This window comes from Garra rufa, chromosome 3, assembly GCF_049309525.1.
Source record: "Garra rufa chromosome 3, GarRuf1.0, whole genome shotgun sequence".
NCBI lineage: Eukaryota > Metazoa > Chordata > Actinopteri > Cypriniformes > Cyprinidae > Garra > Garra rufa.
In genome coordinates this window covers 52,357,857-52,369,330 of record NC_133363.1, presented here as the reverse complement: position 1 = coordinate 52,369,330, position 11,474 = coordinate 52,357,857, and positions in this window count along the sequence as shown.

Below are 11,474 nucleotides of genomic sequence, written 5' to 3'. Positions count from 1 at the left end.
ATTTAATTGTTATTTTCTTTACTATTTGATCAGCTTGTAATGTAGAAACACTTAGAATATGTAAGATAATAGTAATGAGAAAAAATAATATTAATGAGAGTACTGTATTATGGTCTTTATTTCAAAATTGTCTGTTTTCGGTTCTTACATTAATAGATTTGAAGATACTGTAGTGGGGATGACAAACATATTGTATTTTTTATTGTATTTTTTATTTTGTTATTTTATTTATTTGATTAGCTTGTGATAAGCACACTTACAAATATGTAAGATTATATATATACACACAGTACTGCATTATGGTCTTTATTTCAAAATGGTCTGTTTTCGGTTCTTAGATTTGCAGGTATATTAGTAGGAATGATAAACATTTTATTTTTCAAAATTAACAATAATGAAAAAAAAAATTTAACTGTTTTTTTTTTCATTTGAATTTTATTGTCTTTACTATTAGATCAGCTTAAAAAACCTAAAAAAAAAATAAAAAAAAAATAATATATATATATATATATATATATATATATGTATAATTTCAATTTGTCCATTTGGACAAATAAAAGGGGCCAGTTTCTGGAGGAAGCAGAAATGTGAAGCTTATTATATTATAACATCATTTAGACTAATTCTTCTCTTAAAACTAGCAATTATTTGAGCTGTAAATTTTATTGTCGTTTAGGTTTTTAGGCATTGCACTGACAAAACTGCATATAACTTCACATGAAAGGTTTACAAGTGATTTTGTCATAGTAAAATCATATTACATTAAAAACATATATAAAATACTTATATATCAACAACACATCTGGAATCAAAAATTGATACTTCTCACCACTGCAAATATTATTTGGTTAACAAGATTTCACTTTATTTTTCACAAGATTGCCACAACAGCAGCAAATGTGTGACATGTTTTTGCCTACTTTGTACATAGTTTACTTCTAGGAACTAGTCAAGTCACCATTATTTCTATAGCACTTCATACAACAGATAGTTTCAAAACAGCTTCAAAGTAACAAACAGGGAAGTAAAAGAATCAATAATGCAAACCTCAAATTCTGCTATTATTCAGCTCAAGTCAGTTCAGCGTTGATTCATTTCAATATTATCAATGCCAGTGCAGTTGTTTTAAATCTTTAGTTACTTAGTGCCTTGGCATGATGTGAATCATTACACAACTGATTAAATTACTCTGATATCACTTTATATTTCTTGAGACAGAGAAAGTTGAGTCTCCGCTCACAGTTGCCAGATTTCCAAACAATCTTTTTTTTATCGAACACTCCACAGCGCTGATCCACAGGAGGACACTGTGGCTCCCCCTCCGACGACCAGCCTTTATATTCAACATTACTTCCATCCACCCAAATCCAGGAACTGGGAATAAACCGTAGACCAATCCACACATCATCCGCATGGGCCGACGCGCTCTTATTCTTCGCCTCTCTCATCATCAGATCTGAGGTTAGGCCGGCCAGATCGACGTAGTTTTGTCTGCAGTATTCCAGAGCCTCGATCCATGTGTATTCCTTCTGCACCAGGATCAGCTCAATGACCTCCATACAGTAAAACGGTATGGATAAAAAGCAAGCGGCATCATACAGTTTACCATTTGATTTTAGGACAGCAGCACATTGTTCATGCAGAGTATCAGGTTGTGCGGTATCCCACTGGAGATTGGATGCATTCTCACCTCCGCTCCATTTCCACAGAGTTGGGCTTTGGGAATCTCTATGAAGTCCAATCCAGAAAAAATCAGTCGTGATCTTTGGGTTCGCAGAGAGTAGTTTGACTTCTATAGTGCTGGCGGTGGACAGGTCATCATAGTGCTTTCTGCAGTACTGCTGTGCATTCGTCCACGTCATGCTCTCATTCACATAAATGTGCCATCTGTAGAGGCTGGTGTTCACAATAAAGAGAGACAAAAACAGAAACACAGTCACTGTAGCTTTTATTGCCATGTTGTCAATGTATCCAGTGTTGGAACATCAGCAGAAATACAGGGACGTTTTCTAGTCCACATTTATTTACACCTCTCCAATGATTTCCTACATAACAGACCAATAAAAAGCAGGCCTGAGCAATTTGAGGACTGGCCCTTCCTTCTTTTTTGTCCCGTATTGCCCACCCCATCACTTGAACACTTGAAAGTGTAGGCCTATATATCACGGGACAAACGCAAAATGCGATTTGACTTACAAATGTGTAAAGGAACTGGATCTTTCATATTGTAATTTTCATAGATCAATACTCTTCATTTCCATCTGAAACCACTCAAAATGTAAAACATTTTCAGTAAAAATCAACCTGTTTTGAAAGTATTATGTAAAAATAACTTCCTTTTCATGATTTCATTTACAATAAATCAAAACATATATTTTTGAGTAGTTATCTCTTGAAAGCTGGCATTAAAAGGAAGTTGCGTCATCTTTTGTCATCTGTTGTGACATGTGGAAGCTAGTTTCCGCCAAAGTAAAGAAAGTTTAAAAGAAATTTGCCACTTTATCCCACAATTCACTTTTTTTGAGTTTATATCAATTTTTTTTCTCCCAAGTCAAAGAATCAGAATTCTGAGAATCAATAAGAATTGTAAGATATAAAGCCGCATTTCTTTTCTCCTATTTTTTATTTTGTGGTGGAAACAAAAAAGAATTTAACTCAGAATTCAGAGGAAAAAGTCTAAATTTCTAGTTTAGACTTTATTCATGAAACACTTCGACTTTATTCTCGAAACATTTTGACTTTATTCGTGAATTATTATAAAATCGTTTTTATTTTGCTATAAAATCGACAGAATTTGAAAGCTGATCTTTCTTTTAAATTAAAAGTAGGCCTACCAAAAGCACAAAGCTTATTGCTATTCTTGGGTGGCTGGCGCACTAAAAATAGGCCTAATGAATTCAATCGAAGACTTGAAATATTATTTAATTTAAATAATATTATTCTTTATATTCTTTATTATACGACTTTATTCGTTGAACATTTCGACTTTATTCTCGAAACATTCCAACTTTATTCTCAAAACATTCCGACTTTATTCTAGAAAAAATTCGACTTTATTCTCAAAACATTTAAACTTTATTCTAGAAAAAATTTGACTTTATTCTCAAAACATTTAAACTTTATTCTAGAAAAAATTTGACTTTATTCTCAAAACATTTAAACTTTATTCTAGAAAAAATTTGACTTTATTCTCAAAACATTTAAACTTTATTCTAGAAAAAAATTGATTTTATTCTCAAAACATTTAAACTTTATTCTAGAAAAAAATTGACTTTATTCTCAAAACATCTAAACTTTATTCTAGAAAAAATTTGACTTTATTCTCAAAACATTTAAACTTTATTCTAGAAAAAATTTGACTTTATTCTCAAAACATTTAAACTTTATTCTAGAAAAAATGACTTTATTCTCAAAACATTTAAACTTTATTCTAGAAAAAAATTGATTTTATTCTCAAAACATTTCGACCTTATTTGCAAAACATTCTGACTTTATTCATTGAACAGTCCACGTTTATTTTCAAAACATTTCGACTTTATTCTTGAAATATTTCGACTTTAATCTCGTAATTTTAGACTTCAGGCTGGGACTTGATTTAGCTACTTAGTTTATTGGAGTTAATTGGATTGATGCTTTTTACTAATTGCTGCAATCTAAAGCAAGCTTTATTATCCCACATCATTAGAGAAGAGATGTTGTAAGTGGGTGAGGAAGTAAATGCCTTTGATTAAAGAAAAAAATTTATCAAATCATGTATAATAAACATTTCTACAAAAATGTTGTCCATTTTAAATTCAGGAACTGTAAAATGTTTCATGTGTTGCGTTTGAGCCTGATTTGACCCATTTATTGAATGTTACAAAATCTTTGTGGTTTCCTGTCTGTATGAATGTCAACGTCAGCGGAAATGAGTATCCATTACATTATGTATGTACAGAGGGCGACCCAGCATGTCTGCTCACATTAAAATGTGGACATATGGGATTTTAAATAACTGTATTTCACTAATGTTCAAATCCATTCAAAAAATGTATCATTTAAAGTTTTTTTTTTTAAATTTTCCATATCAACTTTATTGCTATAACTTTCAATTTTGTCACTACTAAAAATCTATCCTTCATATTCTTAAGATACTTCTAGCATTTAAGGATTGTATAACATTAGAATGTACAAAGACAAACAGAGTTAACAATACTTTAGGGGATGCTGTAAATAAAGGTAACATTGAAACACTAGTCATTTTAAACAAATCAGAAGATGCAAAGAAATATCGTTTAACCTTTAAATTGCAGGACATCACAATTAGACAAATTCTGATTTCCCTCAGAAACAAGTTGTAAAGGTAAATGCTTCCACATATGTAAAAACAGGATTTGGTTACTGTTTATGTTTTCCTACATCCATGTGACAAAGAATCAAAATGGTGACATTAAACTCAAACATCACTCAACACACTGAAGGTTCTTTCAAAGCAGTTACCAGTATGTCTACAACACGGTCTCACCCCTATTCGTCACATACTGCCGTTTGGTCATTTTCCCCTCACGTCCATAAGCTGACGTTGAGGGTACCCCCTCTTCGTCGCGTGGCACCGTAGAGGGTCATCCGATAGATTTGAATGCAAATCCCTCATCTTTGGATTTTGACGAAAGGGGGTTAGGCATCCAGATGAGAGCAGTTGCGTACAAATACCACGCAGAATCTTCTACGGCAATTACGTCACCAGCGAGGCTCAGTTCGACCAGTTCACCTGATACGTGGTGTACACCTTCAAGCAGGTAAGTGACCGCAACAATCTTTTCATTATTTTAATTATTTCACTGTTTCTGCATCACTTGCATGGGGTCATGTGTTAAAACGGAAGCTTAGTGGAACAGTTAGCGCGGCTGCTAAGTTAGCCTACGATTGAGATTAGCCGAAGCTAACTTCTAACTCGTGCAGTTTGAAATCGATACATAAATAAAACTGTTTTTAATCATATTCACGTGGCTGAAATCAGCTCTACAAATCAACCAGCCTAGTATCGCGTATCATGTAAAAAGTCCGCACATTTACCATATTTTTACCATAGTAACGTTCACTGTTGCTCGACAATGTCATGTAAATGCACACTAACCACTAGCTTACTATGGTTTTACCACTGTAACTGTAGTCTTACTGTGGCATTTGTAGTATAAGCACACTAACCACTAGCTTACTATGGTTTTACCACTGTAACCGTAGTTTTACTGTGGTATTTGTAGTATAAGCACACTAACCACTAGCTTACTATGGTTTTACCACTGTAACCGTAGTTTTACTGTGGTATTTGTAGTATAAGCACACTAACCACTAGCTTACTATGGTTTTACCACTGTAACCGTAGTTTTACTGTGGTATTTGTAGTATAAGCACACTAACCACTAGCTTACTATGGTTTTACCACTGTAACCGTAGTTTTACTGTGGTATTTGTAGTATAAGCACACTAACCACTAGCTTACTATGGTTTTACCCATGTAACCGTAGTTTTACTGTGGTATTTGTAGTATAAGCACACTAACCACTAGCTTACTATGGTTTTACCCATGTAACCGTAGTTTTACTGTGGTATTTGTAGTATAAGCACACTAACCACTAGCTTACTATGGTTTTACCACTGTAACCGTAGTTTTACTTTGGTATTTGTAGTATAAGCACACTAACCACTAGCTTACTATGGTTTTACCACTGTAACCGTAGTTTTACTGTGGTATTTGTAGTATAAGCACACTAACCACTAGCTTACTATGGTTTTACCACTGTAACCGTAGTCTTACTGTGGCATTTGTAGTATAAGCACACTAACCACTAGCTTACTATGGTTTTACCACTGTAACTGTAGTCTTACTGTGGTATTTGTAGTATAAGCACACTAACCACTAGCTTACTATGGTTTTACCACTGTAACCGTAGTTTTACTGTGGTATTTGTAGTATAAGCACACTAACCACTAGCTTACTATGGTTTTACCACTGTAACCGTAGTTTTACTGTGGTATTTGTAGTATAAGCACACTAACCACTAGCTTACTATGGTTTTACCACTGTAACCGTAGTTTTACTGTGGTATTTGTAGTATAAGCACACTAACCACTAGCTTACTATGGTTTTACCACTGTAACCGTAGTTTTACTGTGGTATTTGTAGTATAAGCACACTAACCACTAGCTTACTATGGTTTTACCACTGTAACCGTAGTTTTACTTTGGTATTTGTAGTATAAGCACACTAACCACTAGCTTACTATGGTTTTACCACTGTAACCGTAGTTTTACTTTGGTATTTGTAGTATAAGCACACTAACCACTAGCTTACTATGGTTTTACCACTGTAACCGTAGTTTTACTGTGGTATTTGTAGTATAAGCACACTAACCACTAGCTTACTATGGTTTTACCACTGTAACCGTAGTTTTACTGTGGTATTTGTAGTATAAGCACACTAACCACTAGCTTACTATGGTTTTACCCATGTAACCGTAGTTTTACTTTGGTATTTGTAGTATAAGCACACTAACCACTAGCTTACTATGGTTTTACCACTGTAACCGTAGTTTTACTGTGGTATTTTTAGTATAAGCACACTAACCACTAGCTTACTATGGTTTTACCACTGTAACCGTAGTTTTACTGTGGTATTTGTAGTATAAGCACACTAACCACTAGCTTACTATGGTTTTACCACTGTAACCGTAGTTTTACTGTGGTATTTGTATTATAAGCACACTAACCACTAGCTTACTATGGTTTTACCACTGTAACCGTAGTCTTACTGTGGTATTTGTAGTATAAGCACACTAACCACTAGCTTACTATGGTTTTACCACTGTAACCGTAGTTTTACTGTGGTATTTGTAGTATAAGCACACTAACCACTAGCTTACTATGGTTTTACCACTGTAACCGTAGTTTTACTGTGGTATTTGTAGTATAAGCACACTAACCACAAAGCTTACTATGGTTTTACCACTGTAACTGTAGTTTTACTGTGGTATTTGTAGGATATGCACACTAACCACAAAGCTTACTATGGTTTTTTGATTTTACGGTATACTATTTGTAAAGCACAGTAACCACAATGCTTACCACACTTTTAAAAAGTTTTTGTGAAGTAATTGTAATTCAGTATTTTTTTTTCTGTCTTGCAGTTATGTCAGATCACCTACTCCAGGAGCTCTTTTAAGTAGGGATGCACCGATACGAATCGGCCGATCACTTGCGCGTTTTGTCAGTAAAGCCGGTTCTGTAATCAGCGGTAAATGCCATCAGGTGCGTGATTTCACGTTGAGCCGTATATACTACACACAGCCGTTGTTCACTGACGAGCTGCGCACATTCACACTGATAATGAACATTGATTTGCGCAGCTCGTCGGTAAACAACGGCTGTGTGTAGTATATACGGCTCAACGTGAAATCACGCACCTGATGGCATTTACCGCTGATTACAGAACCGGCTTTACTGACAAAACGCGCAAGCATGATCGGCCGATTCGTATCGGTGCATCCCTACTTTTAAGAAGCCATCTCTGGTAAAAGCCATCACTGTATGAACTGTAATCCATAATTAATCTACACATAGTTTTGCTCTCTCTCTTTCTGTGATTTATCATGACATTTTTAAAATCTCATAATTTTGGCCATTTCTGTCAGAAAGCTGCTAGAATTAACAGGGAACTTGAACTCAAAGCTCCCAATGCTGATCTTGAAGAAGCTGTCAAAGAGGCTAAACAAGTCCTTCAATGATTCAATCTTTCACAGTAATGTTGAAGACATTTAGCTATAACTGATTTGCTTTAATCAACGCATCCTTATGTTAGGTGTTAATAATAACTTTCCTTACAGTCCTTCCTCTCAAATATTTTGGTCACAGATTTTGTTTAGCACATTGTCTCAACATGTGTGTATTTCTCTTTGTTTCAGGGTAAAGGGAAGACCAAAGGAAGGCCTGTCATGGGATTTGAATTGGGCCATGTTGTGCATTTATGGAAAAGACCAAAAGCAAAGGCAAACATTCCAATGGTATGTCAATGTTGGTCTGAGCACCTTGACTGAACTGTACTGCAATATCATATATCAATATATATATATGATATTGTACAAGTGTACTCAAACAAAATTCTCAGATTTTTCACTTTTACTTCTGTCATTGGCCATTGCCTCAACTCTCATGTTAATTGTGTCCATTGTAAGTAGTCAGAGTGTTTATACCAATCCAGTTCATATTAAGTCCATTGTATTCTCTCTATATTAACCTTTACAAATTGGCACTGCCTCTTCCTGTTCTAACAGTACATGATATCTGCCCACACCTCAGAGGCTCAGAGCCTTTTTTTTTCTATGTTGATTTTTATTTAACACATCTGTCTAAGAAGCACAAGTCTGGAAATGCTAGTTTATCTTGTCACAAATCAGATCATTGGTAAATTTTGCCAAATCAGATTGCTTAAAGCGGTTCATACCAAGAGCAAGAACAACAATAAGAACTATTTTAGCATCCACACCAACGGACGATAGCGTTCTGTTTACACGCTACAGTCATCTGCCATCTGTTGTCAATGTTTTTGTTGTTCATCATGTGATAAATTCTCTTTCTTCCTGTCTTGCAGGATTTCTCACAGACTACTTCTGTATATACATATACAGTGATAGTGACAGGAGTGACCACAGTAGAGATGGGAGTGTTGACTGTAGAGGAGAAAGTTAAATAATAATATTTTATGGGACATTCATATTTGTACTTAACTAGCACACTGTAAATACTGTTACATTTCTATTCCTTAAATTTATTTGTCTTTTACTATACTAAGTGCCTTTTTATTTTATTTATTTTATACATTTATTTATTTCATAATTTTACTATGTTTAATATGTTTATCTGTGCTGCTTTCTTGTTTTATTGCTGCTGGTCTTTTTGAGCTACCAAACAAATTTCGTTGTATAACTACAATGACAATAACGTATCTTTTATCTTTATCTTTATTTTTATATTTTAATTGTTATTAACCAATAATTTGTCTTGCATTTAGTCACAATAGAAGCAAACAACAATTACAGGAGAGATATATTTTTAAAGGTAATTGTAAAATATTGAAGTATTGTTCTAATCATTTTTTTTTGGCCTATTAGTTTGTTAAACATAAGCATTGAATATTATCTGGCATCTTAACGTTTTCTGTAAACAAATTCTCTTTTTATTTTTGAATATTAGACAATCTTTTTAAGGGGTTTTCTATTGCCTATTTTTTTAATTACCTCTATGCAAATGCATTTCAAATACAATCAACTACTTGTTTTGTCTTTTTTTTTTCTTTCGTAATGGCACAAACTGGAGAGAGAGAATGCTGTTCTGGGCACTGTTTATCTGTGAAAAGTTTGATGTCAATAAACATTGGGAAATGACTACAAAATGTGTGATTCATTATTTTATTCTTATAGTTCATCTGTCAGGTCTAAGAATTGCAATTTTGTAAGGTCCATTTACCCTTAATACACTGTAAATGTTACAGAAGCTAAATTAAACAGTAGGAAAAAGCTTCATGTTTAAATAATCATTAGAGGTGCATGTTTTTTTGTTTTGAAAGCAAATTAAATATTTTGAATTATTGTTCACAGCAATTTATATCTAAGTTTTGAGTTTAAATATTGTACATACATTTATATTAGTGTGAACATAATTTACAATGGGAACCATTATGCCCTTATTTAAAAAAATACAAATTATCCCAGTAATCAAATCTATTGCTGCATCAAGTTAACCAAACAATCCAATCTGTTGTTCCAGTTTTATGTTGAGTGGGGACAAATAAATATTTAACTGATTATCAATATATTTGCCACAAGAACCCGGAAGAACCTGTTATAAATGACCATATGTGGACAAGTAAGTGAGACGACTCTGCTCAATTGGGTTGCCATTTGGAACTCGCTGTGATTGGACTATCTTTTAATCCAAATGAAAAACAACGCTTAATGTTGCAAAGTCCGTGTTGCTCTTATTATTACATCAGTAATACCTTCAGTTAACAACGAAGTGTTGCTATGTTGTGAGAACTTCCTAATTTACAGAGATCCTAACCCTAACCCTAAGCAGATCTTAAACTACAAATAACAGCGCCATTTTTTCGTGTTCTATAGATAGAATGGAAGAGGTTTGTGGGTAATGTAGTTTAAAATGTTTAATATTAAAATAGTGGAAAATGCAATCTTTTTTGAACAAAGGTTTATCTAAACATGTTCATTGTGTAAATATCTATGACATATTTAAGAGGCAGGCTGAAATTTGTTTTTTTACTAAGATCACTTTTTAAAACACCTTTATACCACATTTCCATGTATGTTGGAAAACTGTGTCCAACATTATGTAATTAACATAGCATAAGTAGTTGTCCTGCCAATTTTCTCTTTGACATTATAATCAGACACTGATTTACAGCCATTTGAAATGTTAATTTTTTTGCTCTTCCATGGGACTCTACTGGGCCCCTGGAGATGGAAGGGCAGTAAAAACACAAATCTATTCTCATCATGGACAACACACTGTGCTGAGTCACATTTTTTAGATTGTCTTTTCAACAATTTGCCAATATGTAAGTTGCAAGTCATAGTTATCTTAGAATAAGAATAGACATTTCCTATTTGAATTGCGCTCCATTTATTTCATTAGATCAGGAGCAAGAACACAGTGATGACAGGAAATTAAGACACCAGTTTAAACAACCAATACATATTGTGACACTTCTTTGTACTATCACACAATGTCAGTGTGTCATTCAGTAAGAAAAGGTACAGACAGTGTGGTTTATGCAAAAGCCATACAATTCATTCAATGCAAAGGATCATAATATAAAAGACATCATTTGTATCTTTGTCAAATATTCCTCATCTTTGTCCTTTGTCCATCTTTGCAAAACATCAGTAATGTGCATGCTCATCTTATTTATTATACAGTACAGGATTCATGTTGATCTTTCCCTGGTCCATCACCCTCAGCTGTGCATAAAGTGCCTGTAGCAATATAGTCCATGCAGTCTCTTCTAAAGAATCTTTCAGCCTTCCCTTCATGTAATGAAGGTCATTAATATGACCAAATGTCACATCTTAATTAAAACACTCATGGTAATTATGTGTATTGTTAACTAAACGGTGTATTTACCAAACACCATTCCTAATAAAGAATATTTACCATACGTTATTATCCAATACATCACTAAGACAGATACAGTAACATATTAAGACAAATGATATTCAAGAGAAATAAAAATGCGTTATGTTAAAACCATGTTATTTTAACCAGATGAAGCTTCCCAAATGCATGCATGGTTAAATGTCTTCAGCATCATAGAATCACATTCAGTTTCCTGCTCATCATCAGAGCTCTCTTGGTTTTCTTCCTCTTGCTTATCCATATCCCTATCTTAATAATCCCCTTCCATGTCATGAACAATTTCGGTTGTT